The sequence below is a fragment of the Ixodes scapularis genome, unplaced genomic scaffold (assembly GCF_016920785.2).
Source record: "Ixodes scapularis isolate PalLabHiFi unplaced genomic scaffold, ASM1692078v2 PGA_scaffold13__105_contigs__length_92229423, whole genome shotgun sequence".
NCBI lineage: Eukaryota > Metazoa > Arthropoda > Arachnida > Ixodida > Ixodidae > Ixodes > Ixodes scapularis.
The window spans coordinates 15,945,613-15,971,409 of record NW_024609839.1 but is presented as its reverse complement, the minus strand read 5'-3'; the positions used below and the strand labels follow the sequence as shown (position 1 = coordinate 15,971,409).

At 44.3% G+C, this 25,797-nt stretch overlaps 1 pseudogene; it reads right to left on the bottom strand.

Moving 5' to 3' along the window:
• Positions 1 to 23,880, bottom strand: part of LOC121835514 — a 144,045-nt pseudogene extending 120,165 nt beyond the window's left edge.
• Positions 23,881 to 25,797: the final 1,917 nt, after the last annotated feature.

Genomic DNA, 25,797 nt, shown 5'->3' with positions numbered 1-25,797 from the left:
TTACAAGAAATTAACTGAAAATAAACTCCGTAAACATACTTTACAGTACACAGTAAACGTTTTTACACCTTTAAAGTCGTAAAAGGGCTGTTGTAGCACCTTACACCATCGGCTACACCCTTTTAGCACCCTAAAATCTAGTAACACACCCTTACAATTTTACCGCAGGGGGTGCTGTTTCGTGTTACACCCTCCATTTAGTGATGGGTGTAAGAAGGATGTAAAAGAGGGTGCTAAATAAATCATAGGAAATGGTTTTGGAAAGCTTATTTATGGCTCCCTCCATAATGTAGAGGTAAGACTTCTGCTTGAAAAGCAATGGTTGTTAGCAGTCTAGTTTTTTATAACGTTAGTTGTAAATCATACAAATAGCTGATAATAAAGTGTATATTATGCGTACAATTTTTGATGTTTGGAAACAAAATTTTATATATGAGTTCATATTTTTTTTACAAATCACTCTATGCTCAGAAATTTGAAACCAGGGAGAAATGCTCAATACTAGCATTTTTTACAAATATCCGTTGATTGAAGTGTACAGTAAGAAAATCAGTTAGTCATGAGTTTTTATCTGACAACACATCATGAAATCAAAATATAGCAAAAATGTTTGACAAATATTTATGACATGCTGCAAGAACCTGGCACACGACCACGTTAACCTGGGCAAAATATTCATTTGAGAAAATGATGACATGCACAATAACTCACACACATAAAGAGGTAGAACCCATAACAAACCAGCCCGAGACATTCCATACAAAAATGGTCTATGGTGGTCTATAGAAATTTTAATGGCAGGCTATCACCCCCTATTGCACTGTACGGTCGGCCTTATACATTCATAAATACAGCTACAGCCAGCTTTATAAAAGATTAGGGCCCTGTGTCTAAAGACAGGGAACCAATCAATTTTCTTTTTCCTCCTATACAAAATTCTATGATCCCGAGCCTAAAGACTGGGAACCAATACATTTTCATTACCCACCTATAGAAAATTATATATCCCTGAGTCTAAAGACTCAGGGCTATGTTTAAATAACAACAACAACAACGACAAAAACGATAATAATAATAATAATAAGTTAGTGTTTTTAACAGGTCTCAAGGACATTGAATTGATCTTCCTGCTGGCGCAGTTCAATAGAACGAACAGGCGCATGCAAGCGCGCAGACACACACATTTATTTATTTTATTTTTTTTCCTCAAAGGCCCCGGGCGGAGGGAGTATTACATGAGGGGTGGGCATTACGCAGCAAAGCAGCAAAAATTCGAGAAACCTGTAGACAAAATACAAAAGACTACAAAAAGGGCACATCTATATCAAGAATGACAGGGAAAGCACACAAATGCACGCATGAATTTCATCATTATGAAACTAAGATTGATCTAGCGCTATAAGAGCTCCTTGGATTGTATCCAAGTCCCTAAGTTGTACTATGTTTTCAGGCAGATCGTTCCAATCTTTGGCTGTTTTAATAAAAAACGAATTTGCAAATCGATCAGTGTTTGGGCGAGGATATGACACTTGCTGGGTGTTGTCAATGCGACCCGAAAAGTGCGAACGGAGCGTGATGTAAGGGTTCGGTGACAACGTGTGATAATATCGTTGAAGCAGTGACAATCTGGCAATTATTCGACGGTAATTTAGCAAAGGCCGAGCCGCACGTTTCTTTAGTTGGGTGACGCTTGCAAGAGACGGATATTCGGATTATACGAATCTTGCAGCACGATTTTGACGGCTTCCAAGTTTTCGATAAGATAATTTTGGTATAGATCCCGAATTGCTGCGGCATATTCTAGTTTGGGGCCGGATAAGTGTTGTATAGGCCAGCAGTTTCAAGTGAGGAGGAGCGAATTTTAAGGTATGATGAAGATAATAACCAAGGGATTTACTTGAAGTTGACACTATACTGTTTATATGAATGGACCATGAAAGGCCTTTACTGAAGTGCACGCCTAAGTACTAGTTGCTTGTAGGACAGAACTACCGATGGAGTAATTATTAGTAAACTAATTGGTGCGTTTGTGAAAGGAGACGAGTTTACGTTTTGAAACATTTAAGGGCATTTGCAATTTATTACACCAATTTTTTATAGCTGAAAGATCCGCCTGCAATTTTACTTGGTCATCGTAACTGTTAATTTTGGAATATAAGAAGCAATCGTCGGAAAAGAGGCGGATGTTATTAGATACACAGATCGGCAAATCATTCATATATATTAAAAAGAAAAGAGGGCCAAGCACTTTGCTTTGAAGTACTCCCGAGAGAACGGGGCTGGAGTTAGGGGGGTGCTATTTACAAGGAGGAACTGATTTCTGTTAGGAAGGAAGTTTCCAGGGTCACACGAACGGGTATACGTTAAGCATGGCAAGTTTAGACATTAGTTCGAAATGCGGGACATTGTCGAACGTTTTTTCGAAATCAAGGAAAATTGTGTCTGTCTGTGTGTTATTGTCGAAATTAACCTGTAAGTTGTAAAGGAATCCAGCTAGTTGTGTTTCACAAGATAAACCCCTACGGAAATCGTGTTGTGAAGGGTGTATGAAGTTGTTACTCTCTAGGTGATTTATAATGTTTGTGAAAATGATGTGTTCCAAATTTTCTGATGGCCCTCTTGTCAAAGATTTGGGCCGGTAATTATATGCTGAAGACCTGGAACCGGATTTGGGGATTGGAATAATCTTAAGTTCCACTGAGCGAAGACGTGGCCTGTTTCGAGTGATTGAGAAAACAGTTATGTGAGAATGACGCTGCGTATTACGTTAGGTTTCTTCAGTATTTTGCAGTTGATGGTTTCCGGTCCAGCAGCTGATGAAAGCTTAATATTTTAGAGCGCAGCTCTTAGGCGCCCGTTTCCGGCTTAAGCGCCGTCGCCGTCGCCGTCGGCGTAACCAAGGTCACCCCAAGGTCACGTCACCCCCCGAGGACACGTGACCCCTCCCAAAGTCACCTCAAGGTCACGTGACCCCCACGTGACCCCCTGAAGGTCACGTGACCCCCAAGGTCGCATCAATCATGTGACCCCCAGGTCACGTGACCCCTCCAAGGTCACATGACCCCGAGGTCACGTGGCCCCCAAGGTCACATGACCCCCCGAGGTCACGTGACTCCTCCCAAGGTCACCTCAAGGTCACTTGACCCCCAAGGTGACCCCCACGTGACCCCCTGAAAGTCACGTGACCTCCTGAGGTGACGTGACCCCTCCCAAGGTCACCCCAAGGTCACGACCCCCAGGTCACGCCTCCCCGAGGCCAGGTGACCCCCCCCCTCCCCGAAGTCACATGACACCCCCCTTCGCGAGGTCACTTGACCCCCCCGGAGCATATTAAAGAATGAGGGGAGGAGGAGGAGAAGGAGGAGGGGTCTATCCTCCCCTCAGTACCCTTCACTCCTCCTCCTCAAGAGCTGCGCTCCGATTCGGCGTTACAGGGAGTTGTAAACGGCTTTCACTTTTTAATCACATTGACTATGCCGTTGTCTATTAACTATTAATGGAGACATAGTGTCAGGAATCACTGTGTCGGTAGTAGTTGGGAGGGGGGGGGGTGAGGCTGCGCTCTTGCGTAAAAACGAAGCAGAAAGTGTTCTTCAACGTATTAGCACATTCACTGTTACTTAAGGGCTCACCTGAATTACCACGCAAGGTGATTGAAGTTAGGGCTGCAGGGTGTACATTTTTCCAAAACTTTTTGGGAGTATCCATAAGCATACTGGGTAGGGTGAATCCGAAAAAAAACATTGCTTAGCTTTGCGAACTGCATTTGTAAAACGTTTTTCTGCTTCATAATAGAGTGGTCACGTAGAAGGTATGTTTTTAGCATTGACTAACCTTAATAAACACTTTTTTGTTCTCCTTTTTTTTTCTAATTGCATTGTTAAATTATGGGGCAGATGGTTTGCTTTTAATGGTAATGTTTTTTTTACATTTTTCTACTAAAACTGGTACCTATCTAAAATAGGTACCAGTTTTCATCGACAGCGCGATAATGAAAACATCGCTCGTATGAGAGATAGAATTTTTCGAGTTCTCTGTTTATGGCTTCCGAATTTCCGTGGTCATAAAGTTTGATTTGTTTGGTAATGGGCTTCTCGTTCTTGGGAGATGATTTGAAAGTTGCTAGAATTACTTATTGTCGCTTAGTTCTTTAAGGAAATACAGGGATTGCAAGCTGCTTGGGTTTTACATGAGTATTAAGTTTAGTATGTTCAAGGTATGTGCATTCTCTCTTGTTGCTTGTGTGATCACTTGAGTGAGTTGGTAGTTCTGTATATAGTTTAAAAGCCGCTACATTCTTTAGGGCTGACACGAGATGCATCTGACCAATTTATGCTTGGATAGTTAAAGTCACCGTAGATAATAAATTGTGCTCTTGAGTACTTTTTATGCAAACAGCCTAAACGTCATTTAATTGACTTGCAAATTCGGAATGCCGCTTTGCCGGGCGGTAGCACGCACCTAAGACGATAAAATTACGTGGACTTTCCCATGCTATCCAGACCATCTCCAGAGGGCTGTCAACGTCTACTCTATGATGACGAATTGAATTTTTTATTGCGATTAAGACGCCCCCCCCCCCCCCCCTTTCGTTGATGTGCGCTTTTGTCGATATACAAGAAACTCGAGTAGGAGCGGGAAAATTTCCAAGCCTGTGATAGCAGGCGTAAGCCACGTTTCTGTGAGTATAGCTATACTACATTCAGGGGACTGGGTTAGATTACATATTGGTTCTTGTTTTGGCATGACACTCCGAATGTTAGTAAAAAGGACTGAAAATGAGCTGTCATTTGTGTTGCAGTGGGTTTTATTCATGTTGTGAAGAGGACGGGATCTAGGTTGGTGAAATGCACGCGGCTTGTTGCTATATTGGAAATCTTTCTTGCACCCTCATTTCAGTCGTATTGTAGTAGTACGTTTTGTTTCCGATATATAGCTTTCTGTACCGCAGTTCGAAAGGGGCGTTTTAGTCGCCGGCAAAACGTAATAATTCTCTGCGCGTTATACGAGTCGCTGCAGAATAGTCTTCCCCAACGCTGAAGCTTGTGCCCTTAAACTTGATGCAGTTCGACAACACCATTTCTCTGATTTTAACAAAAAATAAATTTCACGACGATTGGGTGATGTTTGTTTGGTTGAACCTTTCCAACTCAGTGCGCTCTTTCAATTTCTTTGGGTTCGATCGACAGGCCAAGATGATCCTTGCAAATAATAATTATTAGATATTCACTGTCATTCCATGTTTCGGAGTCATCTTCGGCAATTCCATAAAAAACAAGGTTACAACGGCGTGATCTGTCCTCAGCATCGTTCAGTCTATCGTCGACGTTAGCCAGTACACTTGATGTTTCGGCGGCTGACGATAACAGCCTGTCAGCGGTGGAGCGGATTTCAGGGATAGAAGAACATTCGGTTTCAGTTTTAGTGATACGTGTGCTTAATTCGGACAGTGTTTGTTCGGTTGCTGCCAGTCTGTTGTTTATCGCTTTTAGCTTCGACATAATTAAAGCTTGACCAGCCTCCAATTTTGTGAGAATTGCATGAATGGTACAGTCTGTCTGGTTGTCTCCGCTACGAGTATGCGGACCTGGGTTTTCTTCGACGTCTCCTGACTGCAGTAACTACTTGCGAATGACATCGACACACATGAAAAACGAAGTAACAAGGCACCGAGGGCTCGGCAGATGTACTAAGAAGCGGTTTCCGCTTTTTCTTGCGTAGAGAGATTCGTTTGTAAGCACATGTACAATAAATGGGAACGCCGTTAATCGCTGCTGCATGGCGGTACAAGTGCCGTGCCCACGAAACGGCAGGGGAGGGGCGGGCCCCCTTATAGCCAGGGGCGGCTGCGATGTCGATGACGGACGTGGCGGCTGATAGTCCACGAGTTTCACGGTAGCGATGTCTCTTGCTTCATCCGTGTCTTTCTGGGTGGCTGTTGGCGGTGGTAGGCCGCGACGGACAGGGAATCCGCCTCGGGAAATGACGCTGACGCTGGTTGCTTCATAAGGCAGTAAGAGACAGGTAGCAGCAAGCACCTGTACAATGAATGGGAACGGCGTAATCGCGGCTGTATGGCGGTGCAACTGCCGAGCCCACGAAACGGCGAGGGAGAGGGGGGGGCCCTTTCATAGCCAGTGGTGGCTGCGATGTCGATGGCGGAAGTGGCGGCTGATAGTCCACGAGTTTCACGGTAGAAAAGTCTCCTCCTTCGTCTGTGTTTTCTGGGTGGCTGTTGGCGGTGGTAGGCCGCGACGGACAGGGAATCCGCCACGGGAAACGACGCTGACGCTGGTGGCTTCATAAGGCTGTAGGAGACAGGTAGCAGCAAGCACCTGTACAATGAATGGGAACGGCGTTAATCGCTGCTGCATGGCAGTTCAACTGCCGAGTCACACGCACGCACAAGCACAGACGCAGACACCCATGCACGTGGGCACATCCATACGCACACACACACACACGCACGCACATGTACGCACAGACAGGCACGCAAACAAATACGACGAAGGAAACGTTGCTGAGTAATAGCCCCTTCCCCTGGCAGATGCATAGCGCTCCGGGCTAGCGGTCGTCGAGCGGCTGGCCTCCCTGAGCGATCGGCCACGTAATCCACCCCAGGGGCAAGCGCTGCGGAGCAAATCGAGCGTAACGCTTTCAGCGCCACTTCTTTCAGAGCGTCTGCTATGTAGCTGAAAGCATGATGTTCTGATCAGAACTTCATGCTATAATTAAAAAAAAATTGATTATTTACTACTTGATTAGCGGTGACCCCGACCTTAAAGGAGCTGTGCAACAATTTCAGGGCTTTGCTTAAATAATTGTGGAAGTTGATGCCTGACACTTCTGCAGTGAACTACAGAAAACAGATTTTGCCTGGATACCCTAGTTTTTACTTAAAAAAATGAAAAAGATCCAGGTTTTCGCCGCCTCTCAACTCGTGCATCGTCTTCCGGGTCACGTGCACAGTGACGTCACTAGAGTAGGCGCGGAGTTCCGGAAAAGTTCTCTCTTTAGAGCCATCAGCGAGCAGCGAGAACTCATCCGCTGCCGACCGCGTGACCACCCGTCCTTGCCCGTCCGGCGCTGTCCCCCTCCCCCTCCGGCTTCTGGCGGCTGTTTGCGGTTTTGTGGACCTAGGATAGATGGCGCCACTAAAACTCCGTATAATAAAAGTTTTGTGGATGATACCAGGGTGTTGACGCATTTATATATATGTTGGAACGACAAGATTCGTAAAAAGAGTTACCTTTTATCGAGCAGGTATTCGCACAACTTGCTATCTTTCTTACAACGACCCAAGTGACGTCACGCCGCTTGTTTCTCATGGCCGCCGCTCGTGGCTGCAGGTCGGGAAATATTCCAAGTTTTGCCTCGCTATTACGCGGCGGAATCGCAACATTGCGATGAAAGGAGGTGTGTTTTCTGCCATTTGTGACACAGTGAACAATATCAAAAGCAGAAAATGCCAATTCTTTCAACGTTAAAATCGTTGCACAGCTCCTTTAAGACACAATTTATTTTTCCTTAAAGTTTTATAAAGCCAATGAAGACAACTAGACACACGTGTACGAGCCGTACCGAACACGTATGCCGTAAAGCGATCGTCATCTCCGAAGGCGACTTGCACCTGCGGAGTATTTGGCGTATTGTCTTCTAATTATTCCTATAACATTACAGAGATTACACAACGAACAAACGACATACCTAGCACTTCATCCAAATTGGCGCGTCTTCGACATAGCGCGATATCTCAGACCTCTTCGCTGGCTAGGCAAACACTTCGCCGAGAACGGCTGCCTCGTTGTCACTAGAGCACTATATAGCTCCTAAGGAGCAGAGTAACGCTATCCTTTGATTCGCGTGCTTTGCCGACAACATGGCCGACAGAGCACCTCGGCGCGAGTCACGTGGTACTCAGGGTTCCAGGAGGCGGCCCGCCCTATAGGAGCACATGAAAAACGACGCAACACGGCTCATTAAAAAGTAAACGCCGAGTTAACACATTTCAAAACTACTCTGTCGTGAAGGTGGTAAAGCACTAAACACTTTAACAGTTTTTATAATAGCGAATGCGTATGAAGAATTTGAGAAGGCAATTTCCAAGGCAATGGCGTTTGAAGCAGACGAATTTTGTACACAGCGGAGATGGACTTTCTGGGTTGCCCTGAGTGGGTCACGTGGATGGTGCCACGTTGTTGTGACGTCACTGCGTCGTCTGCTGCATGATGCCGCTCAGGCAATTAAAAAAAAATACTTCCTTACATGGCACACAATTTAGCGCTAATTATTCTGAAATGTTCCTTTATTATGTCAAAAACTGTTGACGTTTTGTGCATCCCGACAATTTTGAAGAAACAACGGTTTTCTCACGTTCCTTGTGCATTTCTGATCCGATTTGAAACCCTTGGGCGTTCGCCGCTAGTCGCCGAGAGATTGCGTTCTCGATTGCGCTACTTTCTGCGAGCGGCGGTTGCACGTGTTTCCTAGTTTTCCTGGAGCATCCGAAGCTAAGTGCCAGTTTTTGTTCTTTTCTCTCTCTTTTTTCAGAGTTGATTGGAAGTGACTGTTCGGTAGCAGTGTTAGGTTTAAACAGCAGCAGTTGAAGTTAGTTTCACAAAGTAAGCTCTGTTTGAATTTTTGGCGGGAAGGGACGGTTTGTTCCCGGTCTAGACATGGGTCTAGATTTGGTTCGGCATGACAAGGGTGGGGACGGGTTGGTGCAGTGCAAGGGGTGTGGGAGGTGGTGTTACCTAGAGGAGACGGGTTTCGGGAGCCTGGAGGAGGCGGCGGGGATGAGTTTCGAGTGTCGACTTTGTATGAAGCTTCAGCAGGTAACTGCGGAATGGCAGGGTAGAGTTTGGGAGATTGAGGCCCAGCTTAAGGCAGGAGAGAAGCGGGTGGGTCTCAAGGCCAAGGTTGAGGGGCTGACTAGGCAGCTTAATCATGAGAGGGAGCAGCGGGTCGGCCTCGAGAAGCAGGCGGAAGAGCTGGAAGAATTATGGAAGGCGGGTTTAGAGGAGCTTAAGAGGGAGTGTGAGAGTAGGGTAGAGCGCCTGGAAGGGGTAATTCGAGCGAGCGAGTGTAGCGAGGGAAAAAAAGGAGGAAGCGTCAGTTCTAGCGGGACGAACCACCAGACTGCGGGCTGGGGTCACTGGTGGTCGGGAGTCCAGCCTGTTGGCTGGCGGGCTCGACGACGCTGGAGAGCTGAGTGACCCTCAACTCAATGGCGCCTTCGAGCAGCAGGCGTCGGGCAGTCAGGTGACAGGAGATAAGTCGCAGGAGAAAGGCGCGGAGGTACCAGGGGGATTCGGGGTACTGGTAGTGGGGAGCTCTAACGTAGCACGGGTTAAGAGGGGTGTACATAACAGGGTGAAGGGAGACCGGAGGGTAACCGTAGAGGTCAAGCCAGGGAAGTGTATGGTGGATGCTATGACCACAGCATGTGAGATGTGGGATAACCGGGAGGGAAGGAACCTAGTAATAGTTCATACGGGGCTTAATGATGTGCTCAAGGGTAGGAGCCAGAACCTTGGAAAGCAGCTAAACGTGGGAATGCGTAAGCTGAGGGACGTGTCTGAGATTGTGCACGTGGTTGTGTGTACCATTCCAAAAGTTCGGGGACAGTCCGGGGTAACGGAGAGGAGGGCTGTCGAAGCCAACAGATTAATTAAGGGTATGAGTCGACAGCTTCGGTACGACGTAATGGAAGTAAACAGGGAAGTGTACGAGGCTAGCTCCCGCCCTTTTGCAGATGGCATTCACTACAGTAAGGCCACGGGTTACAGGGTGGGGGATAGGATGGGCCACACGGTGACTGCTTCTTTGTGGGGACCGAGGGCCCTGGGGGCACTGAAGTAACTGAAAACCCAACAAGGTCAGGAGAGGCACCCAGGGTTAAAAAGAGGAGAAAACGTAGGAACAAGTATAAACAAACAGCACAATCAGACATTGCATATATTAACATGGAGGGTGGGAGAAATAGGTTAAAATGGGAAGAGGTAGAGAAGCAACTAAGAAATTAGGATTTAATGGTGTATGGGTTTGTGGAAACACATCTCAGAGACACGGAGCAGCCACCTTGCAACACTGACTATGTGTTGGAAGAATGCAACAAAATGGAGGGAACAAGGAAGGGAGGTGGAATTGGAGCATTTATTAAGAAGGATATGAACTTTCTAAGGATCAGAAAGGAGTGCGCTGAACATTCGTGGCTGAAAGGAAATGTCGCTGGGGAATCAACAGTCCTTGGAGTTGTTTACTTATGGACAGGGACAAGGGCTAAAGAGGAAAACAGACAAATGATTGATTGAATATCAAGAGACATTAGTGAGCTAGGGGAAGGCTCTGAAATAAGTTTTATGGGAGACATGAATGCAGATATCGAGGGTGTGGATGGGCATACGGACTCAACTGAAAGCATATTAATAGAACTGGTGAAAAAGCATGACTTAGTTATGTAATACAAGTCAGAAGTGTGACGGGCACATAACGCGGGAAACTGGCAATATACATTCAACTACAGATTACGTACTCACGTCACACAAAATATATGGAAAGTTACAAGAAATGAAAATAGATGAAGAAGGTTCCAAAAGTCTTGGTAGTGATCACAAACGTATTAAGCTGAATTTCGCCAGAGAAGTAAATGCTGAAACTAGACAACATAATTCAAAGCAAACTTTCTGCAGCGACAAAGAGTTGGAAATAGTTGCTGAAAAAATAGAGGAAGCAGTTTAAGGGCAACGGTATACGGATTGGACCTATGAGAGCCTAACCAGGCTTTTTGTTCTGGAACTAGACAAAGTTCAGATTAAACGAAAGGGGAAGCAAGGACATAGACCAAAAAGCTGGTAGGACAAAGAAGTGAAGCAAGCGATACAAAAACGTCGAGAAGCCTTTAGAGAACACCGGTATATTAAGCGGAGTGGGGATTCAGAAACGGAAGTAAAAAGAAAATGGGGCACTTTTATAACATGTCGCCGAGAGGCATCCAGATTGATCAATGCGAAAAGTCAAATAAATGGTGAGGAATGGATAAGTAATGTAAGCAATAAAGATAGAAACGCTGCAAAGAAGTTTTGGGAGCACTTGAACTCACTCGGTGAAATGACGCAAGCTAGACAGAGTTTCATACTCTCGCATCAGGGCGATCAGTTAGAGGGAGGTGATGCGATACAAGATATAGGAGCAGTGATGGAGGAGAAATTTCGGGAACGGCTACATCTGGAAGATAGGAGAACCGAAGGAAGTAGCAGTTCAGCTTGTGACATCGCGGATTTTGGACAAAGAGAATGGGAAAAGGGGGAACGAAGAGTCCCAAGTGGAACGTCGACACGGACAAATGGGATCCCAATCAAGCTGGTGAAGAATTTCGGTCCTAAATTTAAGGCAAAACTAAGGGAGGCAGTGAGCACTATGATAACAAGAGGAAATATTCCAGGTGAATGGAGGCTTAGTAGGATGAGTATGATATATAAGGGAAAGGGAGATAAGTTTGATATTAGGAATTATCATCCCATAACCGTGACACCAGTTATTTACAGGTTGGTAATGTAGATTATAAAGAACATACTGGAAGAATGGGTACATTGCGAGGGCATACTGGACAAGTTACAGAACGGGTTTCGGAAACAAAGAAGGTTGGAGGACACTATATTTTCTCTAACACAGTGTATAGATATAGCGCAAAAACAAAACAGACAGCTCTGGCTGGCATTTCTGGATATTAAGGGTGCCTATGACAATCTGAACCAAAGGAACCTGTGGGACACACTGGAGAGCTTAAACCTAGATTAAGGAATAACAGCCCTATTAAGGAACATTTACAAAGTTAATAGGGTGATTATAACATGGGAAGGAAAGGCGACGGGGAAAATAGAAATAAGACGAGGCCTTAGTCAGAGGTGCCCGTTATCTCCTTTACTGTTTATGTTGTATCTGAGAGGATTGGAGCATAGCCTAGAGAAGAGTGGGCATGGATTCGATCTTTCGTACAGTAAGCTAAGCCAAAAAATTCAGCAATCCTTACCGGGATTGATGTATGCGGATGATATCGTACTAATGGCTAACAACAGGACAAAGTTGCAGGAATTAATGAACATCTGTGGTAAGGAAGGAGAGGAATTAGGTTTAGACTTCAGTAGTGAAAAATCAGCGGTCATGATTTTTAACGATGATGAAGTTGAGAGGCTGAAGATACAGAATGTTACAGTTGAGAGAGCTAGTAAATACAAGTATGTAGGAGTATCAATATGTGATGGTTCAGAGTATCTCAGTGAGCATGAAAAGTGCATAATAGGTAAGGGAAAGAGAAATGCAGCTGTAATTAAAAATAGAGCACTTTGGAATTACGACAGGTATGAGGTGGTGAGAAAGATTTGGAAAGGGGTCATGGTGCCTGGCTTGACTTTGGGAAACGTGCTAGACATGAAATCCGAAGTGCATGCAAGACTAGAAATAAAACAGCGCGGAGTAGGTAGGCTGGCTTTGGGGGCACATTGCAAAACACCAAACCATGGAGTACAAGGAGACATGGGATGGGCGTCATTTGAGAGCAGGGAAGCGGTGAGCAAGATAGAATTTGAAGATCGGTCGAGGCAAATGGATGGGGACCAATGGGCAAGAAAGGTTTTCAGCTATTTATACATGAGGAGTATAGACACAAATGGAAGACAGCGCACTAGAAAACTAAGAGGAAAGTTTTTAGGCTCTAGTGGAGATACGGAAGAGCAGGTCTCAGTTAAGAAGAAAGTCAAGGCCACAGAAAGAGATCGGTGGCTAGACGGAATGCAGACAAAGACGGCTCTGGAAAGCTATAGATTAAACAAAACAGTTACTGCCAAATAAAGTATTTATGACAATTCTAGGGGAAGCTCACTGTGTTTTGAGGCGAAGACGGGTGTTCTGCGAACCAGAACATACAGAGAAAAGTACCAAGAAATGGATACAGTGTGCACTGCTTGTGGAGAGGAGGACGAGACGTCTGAGCACTTGATACTCTACTGTAAAGGGCTTCACTTTATGCCTACCGAAGACAACATAGATTTAATAAAGTAATTGAGTTTTAGACTGTAGAAATTACCAAGCAAATATTAAGTGAATGGTGGCAGAAAGCGAGACAAAACTAGGTATTTTCTTATCAACAGATGGCAAGAAGGTTTTATAGCCTCACTTTCTTTGCAGTGTGGAGTGAATATAGTTTTCACATTTAAATATTCTAAGCCTAAATGGTAAAAGAAAATGGCTAGGTGGCGTAAGCTACCGCCCGATCAAAGGGCTCAGCCAGATTAATCCGTCCACCCATCCTCTGCTCCGAAGGAGCTATATAGTATTCTAGTTGTCACGTCATTCTAGCTGGAGCCAAGCTGATATCTTTGTCGCGGTCGCTGATTTCGCTGTCAGTGCGTTTTATTCGATCTCCTAAAATTAACTGCAACGCCTAAAATTAGCTGCAACTGCACACAGCAATCGAAAGAAAAAAACCGCGAAACTCCTTCACTCCCCCGCGGGAACGTTGATAACTAAACTGAAATATTGCGAGTGGCTACAGATCGTACTCCCCCTAAAAAGGCTGCGCAGAGAACTACTCCGGACCGCTAGTTTCGGTTTTACACACAAAAAAAAAGAAACCTAAAGTTTAAATAAAACCTAAAATTTACTGTCTTTTCGCAATTTTTTGCATTATTATTGTAGTGACTTTCTTATTGTTACTAATATAATAATGGTTTGCTTAGTATCGTTCTAAAAAATAGGAGAAGGAAAAGAGACTCTTGAAGACTGCGCAAGACCATCGCTACTGCGATTAGCTTAAGTTGGGCTGCCGTTGGATGGCCATTGGGGTTCCAGATGCTTAGGGAATCTCCTTTCTTTTTTTACGTTGTAGACGTTTTAGCGGATATTTGAGGTATCTTCCTTATAAATACCGTGTTCAAAAATAGCAAGCAATGACTGAGAGCTGGGAGACGCTGCGTCTTGCCAACGCCCGCAAGTTCTGGACAGCACGAACGACTCGTGCAAACGCCGGTAAGCAACTTTCTTTTGTTTCTGCGAAGTGGGCTGCTGTTTAAAACATTGTCGTGTACCGTGTGCTTGCTAAGCTATGCTTCATTTTAACTGTGCTTCTATCCTGAGTGATTTATTTGTTTCAAAAGAGCGTATCTTCTTCAAAACCTGTGGCTCGCTCCCCAGCGTCAGAAGGATTCCCGTGCGGCGGAACCGTCGGCATGTTCTGGGCGACGTCCAACGACGCTCCTCCGACGACGCTTTTGCGGAGCCTTCAATTGCCGCCTGAGGTATGTTCAAGCATTCAGTCGCCGTCCCAAAGTGTTAATCACAGGTCATGCTAGTTCTTACGTCTTGTACCAACAGCCGCTCGCCACTGATTTGTTTCATAAAGCGGGAGCGAAAAAAACGTTAAAAGAGCGAGAAGCATGATTTTTCACCTAAGCTAAAGGCTGTGCCGTAGAGACGCGCGGTCTCTTCGCGTTTGCCGAACCGATACACTTTCTAAGTTTCCGATTGTGAAACAAAAGTTTGAATGTCACGTTTTTTAGTGGTGGCGAAAGCCCTTACAAGAAGCAGAGCAGCTAGAAAAAGCAAAAACACAAAAAAGATGAAAAAAAATTAACTTAGACGCCAATGTCAAACCTGAATATTCGAAGGTGTTGAAAGACTACCACCGCACCAACTCGCCCGGTTATTCTTCCTGTCAAAGACTAATAGTCAATATTAATTAATAAATAAATGCCAACTATTAATTGGTTACAAATTTGTAATTGATGCAGTTCAGCCTTACCCTGCTCTACTCTTTTTATGACATGAGGTAATGTGTAAATGTAAAGTACAGTTCATAGCAGCCATTTTTGTCCGACCAATTATATTGAATCGTTTCTCAAAGAGGTCGAAGTCATATAAAAAGAAGTGTTCTTCATAAATTAAGCCGGACCACTGAATGTGCACTAGCGTGTGACTTGTATGTATGTTCTCAGCGAAAGGAAAGAATGCATTCAAAAAGGGCCAATCATTTTGTTTCCTCTCTGTTAGAGCTTCTTTCAAGTACACGCAAAATGTGGGTGTCTACGTCTAAAACAGTGGAATTGACAGTTCCTGCAGTGCTGGCAGGCCTGACTCAGTTTGGCAAGCAGCTTGAAACCTATAAGAACGTGGGGAAATGCACCACAAGAGTGATAGTGACGCCCGCACTGCACTCCCTCAACGATGGCACCATTAGGAAAGTAAAGCAGCCCTAAAGTGAATGAAATGGCAGGTGGGTTTTTCCAGTGAACCGCTTTAGAGATGATACCAAGTAGAAAATATGAAGAAAATGTATTATTAAAACACGGAGTGTGAATCTCACGGACAAGGAGGAGATCAACACAGCGCTGTGTTGAGTTTGTATCATCTGTTCCCATATTCTTCATGATTTATTTTTAATAATTCGGTACTAACTGGTCCAATCATCAGCACTAGTCCACAAAAGTATGCTGCTATTTATTTGTATGCATTACGACTGTGCTTACAGTTGAATCCCACAGTCATTTATTAATGAACAAAAACAAAAACGAGGGTGCAAGCTAGCTCTACAGGCTAAACACGATTAATTTTTTTAAGATTGGTTTCTGAGAAATGCCACAAACGCAAAGAAGTGTCAATCACAGCTGAGTTTTAAGAGACAAAAATGAATAGGCGACCCAAAAGAGGGAACATAGGGAAAAACATGAAGTCACTCTTTACAATTTCTCTTCTGATTACCACCCCTCTACAAAGAGAGTTTCTTCCTGAACCTTACAGCGTTATACTGTTCAAAACCCCTAATATACCCAAGGACAGTAAACACAAAGCAACCTTTTAGTATCTGGGTAAATGTGATTTAACAAACAACAGAGAATGCCTTTGAGCTTCCAACATAGAAAATAAAAAAATATCAAGCACAACATCAAGATTTAAAAGAAAACAAAAACTTGCGGACATCACGCCTGCTTACAAAATAAATATGGGCCAAGAAACTTCTTCTGCTCGATGGCGAAACACAGGGAAGGCATTCAAAAGATTTCTAGGTTTCATCGGTGTTACTGATTCTTTCAGTATATACTTGTGGTCATTCTCTTTAGTCAAAATTATTTAAGTAGTGTTCTATAAGAACACTCAATTGTTACATTAGATCACGTGTTTTGACACAGCTGAATACAGATCCTTATTTTTCTGCAACATTTATACTAAATTCAGTCGGTCGTTAATGGAGGCTTTTGTCGCATGAAGTGAGCGAGAATTTCTAGCGGCCCTCGGGACATGCCGTGCTGAGGCTTTCTCTTTGTTACTTTATGGTAAATGGCAAGCTGTATTAAATTTATTGCAGGTCCCAGCTGAACCAAGTGGGTAGACCCAACCGTCAAAGGCTGCAATCCGCTCTCTTCAAGCCTTACAGAGTGTTCTATGAGGTGAGCAATCATTTTTGGCGGCCCTTGGTACATGCCGTGCGGGGGGTTGATGTAAAACTGGCCTTGTCCAGTTTGATCCAGTTTTACGTAAAAAAAAGTGGACCTCTATAATAGGATGGTGCTGGGCTGCACGCACATGCACCCGGTATTTATATATACATATATACAAAACTTTATATTTTAATTCAAACAAAATTTAAAAAAAAAAAAAAAAAAAAAAAAAAAAAAAAAAAAAAAAAAAAAAAACGGCGTGAGTGTTACCTGGATGCTGCCTTCACTGTGTGTTTGTGGGGCTCGGAGGACATTAGAAAAGGGGATAACCGTCGCAGAATGTTAATCAAGACTAATCTACCAAAATATTTTAATAATATTTTTAATCAATGATTTAATGGGGCATGTTTCAATTCTAGTTTAAAGGCATTGAATATAAAAGACAAACCCAATTGACGCAATTTACGAATGGCAACAGGGCTCGAGATATTCAATGCTAAAAATCTACCTTTTCTTCACCCAATTCCAAAATCTGGCGCTCAGAAGACCTCAGGATGTTGTGCAGACCTCAGGATGTTGTGCTTCGAACGCAGCATCGTCACTATCTTGGAAGTATGACGCCGATGCATCCACCAGGGGCACCATGTCGAGATAGTGGCGACGTGCCTGGTCACTCTTTTTACTTAACATTAACAGCACGAATTCTTCAACTCAGACTGAGCGCGGTTTTTTGCATTCGAAATTAAAAACGCAAAAGTTGGACAATGAATATCTCGCAGCCGCTTGGCTTTTTGTGAATTGTTTAAATCGGAATAGCCTTTAATATTGACTAGCTTTTAACACTGCAGTTGCAACATAGCCCATAAAGCCTTTAATTACAAAGCTAACAGATTTTAATCAATTAGTTAACATACTGTCACGCTTATGCCCTTACTAATTAATCTCCGCCGAGTCCCACGAACACGCAATGAAGACATTGACATAACTCTCATGGCCTTTTTTAACTTTTATGTTAGCTCTCAAATAGAATGCTGCGTCTACATGTAAAACGACTTCTAGAATGTAATCACGCACATAATTATTACAAAGCTTTCTTTTTCACCCAATTAACTATTGAATTTTTATCGCAAAATTTCAAACATAGGTAAAGCATCCAGTTTGGTGTTCAAAATGTATTTTATTCGGCAATAAATTCAACAGACTACAACTTGGGTTGCCTTTGGCTTCATACTGAAAATAATAGGCATGTGCGAATCATGGAATTTGGGTTTAAATCAGATAATGATTTGAGATTATTAAATTTTCAGTTTAATATCACATAGCTTCTGCACCTCTCTCCAAGCCCCCGAATTCTAGGTCAGTTTACATCAAGTCATCCAGCAACCGCAGGTTACCTTTTGGTCTACCGAGATTGCTCTTCTCTTGATGCAGACAGGTCATTGAATGTTTACGGGTAAAACAGCACGAACAAGGACACAGGACAGAGAGGGTTTACTCAGACGGAGCGCTGATGTCACCTGTTTATTAAAAAAAAACGCCCAACGGTGTGGTCACACCAAAGAACAATTACATCATGACACATGACCGTCCCATGATCGCCACAAGTTAAAGCCCATCAAAAATGCCAAATCACAATCATAAAGAGCTACAAAAGGCGCACTGTCACGTTTGTCTTTGAACCTGGAAATGTAAAAGGCCTCAGTTATCTCCGTAGTTTGTTGGTGACTGTGTCTTCCTAGGACCGTGGTATCTTCCAAAACCGCAGAACAACCACATCTGTCGCAGTGAACCGCCAGATACCATGACGGAGTTGCCCTAATCGAACATGGCGCGTTCACGTAATCTATCATTAATACAGTGACCGGTGTGGCCAATGTAAACTTTTTACAAGTCAGGGAAATACTGTAGACCCCCCCCCCCCCCACACACACACACACACACGCAAACGCAAGGGGCAAAGTTGTTTTCATGCTTCGTATCACATGCAGCCCTGATAACCGTTCCCCTCTCCACCCTCGCACATAAACGTCCCAGCTTGGCCGGTGCTGAGAAAATGACAGGAACATTGTGACTTTGCGCTACTTTCTTTAACCTATGTGCCACCTCATAGATATAGGGCACCACCAGTGGTTTCTGCTAGACTTGCTACACAGAACTACCTCCGGATTTCTCACTCTTCCCAAGAGGCACTCGGCCACACCTTATATTAAGAAACAGAGCAAAAAGGACAGGACACAAAGTAGAAGAAGGACCCAGGACATAAACTTACTAAAGACCAAAGGTTTACTATAACTTCCACGCGCGCACAGTGGCCCGCACAAGCACAAGCTCTTCTTTCTCTTTCAAAAGAGATAAATGCGAATAAAGAAAAAAACAGCGGCACTAGGACGTCGCAAAACGCGTGACCTGAATAACTATTATTAAAAAGAATATTAAAATTCTGACAGCGGCACGAGAAAACAATAAGATCATGCGCTGCGTACACTCCACGTTCGCACCACGTGCACACCGCGTTCAGGACACAAATTAGAGCTTTACACATCGCGTGTACAGTATACTAAGGGCGGTCACAATTGAAAAATAGTAATTCCCTGTTGGTCAGATGCACTGAAGCGACACTAATGCAGTGATCTGGTCCACAGGCAAGTATACGCGCACTTCCATGATCTCTCCCTCCCATTTGCCCCTCATGCGTCCCACCAAATTTGTGTTGTCCAACGCAGGAGAACACCCACAATCCCTGCAGTGTATAGCTAGATGGGAACCGTGACCACTGCCGAGCGAGGCCGCGAGCTCACGCAGCCTATCATTCAAACAGCGACCAGTCTGTCCCAAGTAGACACTACCACAGCTGAGAGTGATCTTGTAGACCACTTCCTTAACACAAGGCGCAAACTGCTTGGCATGCCTCGTGTGACAGGGGCCGTTCCTAGGTTTGGTCCCGCTTGAAATTGCGCAGAGATTAGATAGTTTGTAGGGGGCCGTGAAGACAACGTCAACGTTGAATTTTCCTCCTGCACGTTTCAGATTGTGAGAGATTCTGTGAACGTAAAGTAGCACTTCGAACTTCTTTGGCCTTTTCCCAGCTTCTGTGTCAGGACTTTTCATCTTAAGCAGGGATTCGGCCACTCCTCTCACCAGACAAGAAGAGAAACCCGAAAGGTCAAGGCGATGTAGCTAAAGGTCGAAGCTCTCGCGTACGGCGTGGGGGCAAGACTTTTGTAAAGCCGAGCGGAGGCATAGGTTGGCGGTACCCCTTTTGACTAACTTAGAGTGCGCCGAGTCGAATGGTAATATTGACTTTCTGATTCGCGGCGAGTACATCCAACAGATGTGGTCGGAACCAATGAAGGTCAAACGTAAATCGAAGAACTGCATTGCACCGTCCGCCGGCAACTCGATCGTGGAACGTAAGTGGCTCGAGCACCGTTCAAAAACTTGTCGGACAGACTTGGCGACATAGTCCAGGTGAGTTTGAGGGGGTACGCTAACGAAAACGTCAAAGTCATTCACATATATACAGATCTTGACAACAGGGACGTCAGTCAAAGCCTGCGAAACAGTGCAGTCGAACTTCGCGTGATAGATTTTGCACACTACCGGTGCAACACTGGACCCAATATAAATGCCGCGTCTCTGCAAATAAAACTGTCTAAAAACTGGAGAACACTCCCAACAGGGTCTTACGTGGTGAAGTCCAACACGTCCATTATGTCAGCACCCACACCCCCTCTGTTCCGGCCAGAACCAGTTTGGAACAACACTAGAAAGTCATCTATAGGTACCTAAATACATGGATGACGCCACTTCCTAATTTTCCGACTATGCCTCTACCAGACCTGGACAGTAATGCGCCACTTAAAGAAGACCTTGTTGGGAGTGTTCTACAGTTTTTAGATATTAAGCTAACTTTCTCGGACTCCCAGATGTATTGGTGCTGCTGTCCCAGGTCGAAGAAAGGTGTGCTTCTTTCGACCTGAGTCATTCAAAAATAGTTAAAAAGAGAATCATATCCAGAAGTCTTTGGGGGTTACTCGTCAGGTCATGTCCTCACCAAATGACGACGAGTTTTTGTAGCCAGGCCAACAAACTTTTGGAGGGCGGCTATCCTGGCAATCTGCTGGTAGGTGTGGCCGAGTGAACCTTGAGGAGGGCGAGAAATCCGGAGGTAGTTATGGGTAGGAAGTCTACACAGGAAACCAAAGGTGGTGCCCTATATCCATAATGTGGCACATAGGTTAAAGAAACTAGCGCAACGCCACGATGTGCTTGTCGTTTTCTCAGCACCAGCCAAGCTGGGACGCTTATGTGTGACGGTGGAGAGGGGATCGGTTGTTAGGGCCGCATGTGATAAGAAGCATAAAAAAAAGTTTGTTCCTTGCCGGGGGGGGGGGGGGGGGGGGGGAGTCTACAGTATTCCTTTGAATTGTAAGAAAGTTTACATGAGCCAAACCGGTCGCTGCATTAGTGATAGACTATGTGAACACGCGTGCTCGATTAGGGCATCTCCGACAGATGTGGTTATTCTGCGGTTTTGGAAGATACCACGATTCTGGGGAAGACACAGTCACCAAGGAACTAGAGAGATAACTGAGGCCTTTTACATTTCCAATTTCAAAGCAAAATGTGTCAGTGCGCCTTCGATATTTCTTTATGATCGTGAGTTGACATTTTTGAGAGCCTTAACTTGTGACGATCATGCGACGGTCATGTGTCGTGATGTAATTTTTGTTTGGTTTGACCACGCTGATGGGCGTTTCTTTAAAAAATAAGCAGTTGACAGTCAGCGCTCCGTCTGTGTAGATTTTCTCTGTCCTGTGTCCTTGTTCGCGCTGTTTTACCCGTAAACATGCGTCACCAACTAGGACAAATTTCAGCAGTCTTACAGCTCATTATATATTTTGTCAGAACACCTTTGTCTGTCACCAATTAGAGGGGTGCTGCGAGGTGCAAACACAACACTATCTCATAGTTAGCTATACAAATATATTGTCACGAGCACCTGTTTCGGTGCAATCACCCCGCCACCGTTTAAATAAAAAACCACAGCCGTCAACCTTGCCACGCTCGACGAGCTGCATGCTGGATGTTTTCTGCTCCAGTTAATGTTCGGACGGGGGAGCTCATAAGGTCGGTGACTGTATATAAAATGTAGCTCGTAAAAATTAATTTTTAGAGCTACATACGAGACATTATTATGTTTGCTGTTTTCTGTAACCTTAATCTTTGGATTTTTCTGTTTAGAGGAGGAAGCAAAAAAAAATTAAAGTTGGTCAACGAACAAATATCAGCATGTACTTTTAGGGTCAGTCGGCGGCCCTATACTGTTCATAAGTGCAGGGTGGCGAGACGAGAAGGGTGCGTCCGTGGCCGACATAGATTGTAGCTCCTGAGCTCTCCGCCTTCTGTTGGTGTTTGTCCCTTTTTCTTTATTAAACTTGCCTTGCCTTGGCTATGTTCGCTGATACCGATAAGAACCCATTATTGCACCCAATGAACGCTTGTGACCGATGACACCGCCTGACAAAGCGTGTCTGCGCAAACGTCCCTGCTTTTTGTCTTCTGACCCTTTTGGACATATTGTTTCGCAATTGTGCATTTGTTGCTGTCCTCTTATCCAATCTACAGCCTCCAATGTTCACAGGAAGGCCGCTGTAAAAGCAAAATGTGATAGCAAAGTAAAAAAAATCACTCATTCCGAAAGCGAACCAGTCATGCGTCGGATTTGTGGCGTGGCAACTATTATTTTTTTTTTTAATCTCCAAACCTGTCAGCTTATTTCCAACAATAAATGTAGCAAGATACACAAGTCTAGCAGTGTATCATAATATATAGGGTCCGATCGAGAAAAGTAAACCCTACTTCCCAGCCCGCATAAAAAAACTACGCGTCGCAGAACGCTCAAACTCTGCTACAATGTAACCCTAGCGGTCCAAGCAAGATGCAAAAGTTTCGGAACATGAGCTTACCTGGATCAAAAGATAAAAGAAGAAAACGAGAAATCTCTATGGGGAGGCTCCGACCACAGAGAGACGCAGACGGAGGCCGTCTGCTTTTCTTTGCATCGCATAGGTGGCGCCACCACCTATGCGGGTTGGCGGGTTATCACGGGCATCTGCAGGCTTGGCGGCAAATTCTCTATCATTTCTGAAGTTTCACTTACCCAGTGCTTTTCACTGCAACGGAAATAAAGATTACACGCTCTAATTTGTGATACTTCGGTGCATTTACTTAGGCATAACATTTTGTCATGCTAATTATTTTAGCAGATGTCGTCTGCTTTGGTCTTCGCAAACCCGAACACCAGTGGTGGCGCCACCTATGTGATGCAACGCAAAACAGACGGCCTCCGTCTGCGTCTCTCTGTGGTCGGAGCCTCCACGTAGAGATTTCTCGTTTTTTTTCTTTTATCTCTTGATGCAGGTAAGCTCATGTTCCGAAACTTTGGCATCTTGCTTGAACCGCTAGGGTTACATTCTGGCGGAGTTTGAGCGTTCTGCGATGCGTAGTTTTTTTATGCGGGCCGAAAAGTAGGGTTTACTTTTCTCGGTCGGACCCTGTACATCGCAGAAGTATTTCACTACTGACATACATTAAGGTTTCGCGAATGCATCTTGGTACAGAAATAGGGATACTCAGAAGCGAATTCCTCATTCGTTTTACATTGCTGCAGACGCCGTCTACTTGTTCACAGATAAGCACTCTATGTCTCTGTGGAGGCTGATGCTTAACGCCTTAACTGCAGCAAATAATAGCAGTTGACGAGAACAAACATGTTTCGGCCTTCTACATTAAAATATTTTGTGTTTTTTTTTTCTTTTACCTAACACAAGACGAGAACATCCTACCGGCCCCATGTGTCCTCTACACGAAGCAGGAGCTGGACGATGCAGACTTTCTTCACTTTGTTGTAGATCGTGAGCGCGAATTCTGTTTTTATGCTGAAGGCGGGCTGTACATGTTGTTGACAGCATTTTGACTGTTCAGCATCCTGTACGAATGCAAGGCCTCCAACACGCTGGTTGCTCTGGAGGGGATTTTCCTTGACTTGAGCGAGATAACTCCAAAGACAGTCGTAATTAAATTTTTGAACAAAATTTGCAGACAGGTGGTGGTTGAATAGATGTTTTGTGGGCCGTTTTAAAAGTGTATAATGCAGTTTTATCGCCAGTATTATCAGATTCATTTTTATTTCGCTTACAGAACGAATGGTAGAATGTTTTATGGAGGTATGTTTTCTTTTTCTCTCTTTAACTGTTGGGCACTTTCTGTGATAACGTATGCTGACCTCCTCTAGGCGAGGTGCTTAGAATTTAGCTGTACAAGTTCCTCACCCATAGTCGTCTTTTATAAATTTATCACTTTTCTTGTACATGAGCAAGAGGATAGCCTCTTCTACTAAACATTTGCTTTTTTTTTTGCCGTAGAGCGCAAGTTTATTCTTTGACATTTTTCACTACATGCTTGCAGATAGTATTCTTTATGTCATGCAGTGGCATACATTGTATTCCTAATTTGTCTCTTAGGGTTCAATAAATGGTCATTTTAGCACATTCTGATTGATGTCATAATGAGCTTCACTTATTCAAATACTGCTGTGGTTCAGCCAAGGGCAAGACCACTTCCCTCTACCATGATTACAATCAGTAAACAGATGCGCATAGGAGACGAGTGATAAGCGAAGCGTGTTTCCTGAAATCTTCTGAGACAAACAACACATGTCACCTTCTCTCCAAACAGGAAGGATCCACATGCTTCGTTTGTGGCAACCCATGATGCTTACAATGATTCAGCCGTGCAGTACGATGCTTGGGGCCACTTCTCCCTCACTAAGAGCTCGATAAAGGGGGGCGCCGTAGCACTACCCGATTGCCCTCGGGGTTATAACGTGGCTTGCGAGCAGCTCTTTGGCATTACTTCATGAAGTGGGTTGTGTTGAGTGTGACTCATTATTTCTTTATCACGTGCCTCGTATGTCGTGATTCGCAATCCCCCAAAGTGAAGAAGTGTAAATATGTTCAGTTATCATCAGCTGTAAATCATATAATCATAATATAAGAATATGCAATAGCTTATATAATTTTCGTGCTATTTACAAGTTATGATATCTGTATTTTACACATTCCTATAAAGTTTTCACTGGGCCTATACTTCATTTCACCCTTCTTCCGAGCGCGGTGGACACTACCAGCCAATCCAGCGTCGAGAGAGCGTCATGTGGCCATGAACTCCACATAACCAAAACGTCGCGTCATACTCTCCCGGCGCCGGAGTGGCTGGGGTGGGCCACCCCAGCGGGCGCCCTTTTCATGCCAAGCATTCTTCGCCAAGGGTGTTTATCAAGCACCCACTATGAAGGGTGCTTGCCTGAACACCCTAAGGGTGTTAGGCCTGGGACAAACTGATTTATACCCTTAAGGGTGTAAGAACTTTTACTGTGTACTCAACGCTAAAATAGTATCGTTCATTTAAACTCGCCGCAACAATAAGACATCCCACATAGACCCGATCTTGAGTTTCGGAGTGTCGTCGATAAGCCTCAACACGTCGTACAGTGAGTTCCACCTCGTCGAGTTAGGAACTGGCAAGTGCCTTCCTAATTTATACTTAATAAATTCAGCTGCAGGGACAGGCTGGGTCCTTGCTTGTTGCAAATAGATTTAAGCTTTACAGAAGCGATAACTGCACCCCTTTTTAACGTCCACAGTTCCAATAAGATTCAGAGTGTGGGCGGCGCACCTCCGGTAAGCTGGCAGGTTAATTGCATCCATAGAAGCACTCTCCGCAGTATCTCCGCTTAGTACCTCTCTGATGCTGAACGGGGCCACCACACCACGCCGGAATAGTGGCGCAAGTCAAAATACGAAACATGCGCAGTGTCCTCCTCGTGTATAGTTGTTAGACCGTTGATTCACCCAATTAAAAATCGCTTGCTCAGAAAAAAAAATCGCAGCATAGATAGTGCTTCAAGATACTAAGATGTAAGTGTTCAGTCACAAAGTGCAAACGCGTGCGTAAAGTTAACTCGATTTTTTTCATCAAATCTACACGTGGCTATATTCGGGTCGTGACTCCCGAGAAAGAACGTATTAACAAGTTTGTGCAAGGCCAACTTGACACTCGAAATGTCAGAGCAGACAATTTGGAAAGTGTAAGGAATAGCTAAATTTTACTAATTCAATGATTTATTATTCATAAAAAAAAACTGCAAAGTAGCGACCAAAGTAACGTCGTTACTTTCATTGTGACCTCAAGAAAAGTAATTGAACTACATTTAAAAAATATTAACTGGTTACAGTTACAAGTTACCAAAAAGTAACGAAGTTACAGTAACGCGTTACTACTCAAGACTGCTGAAGACTATCTT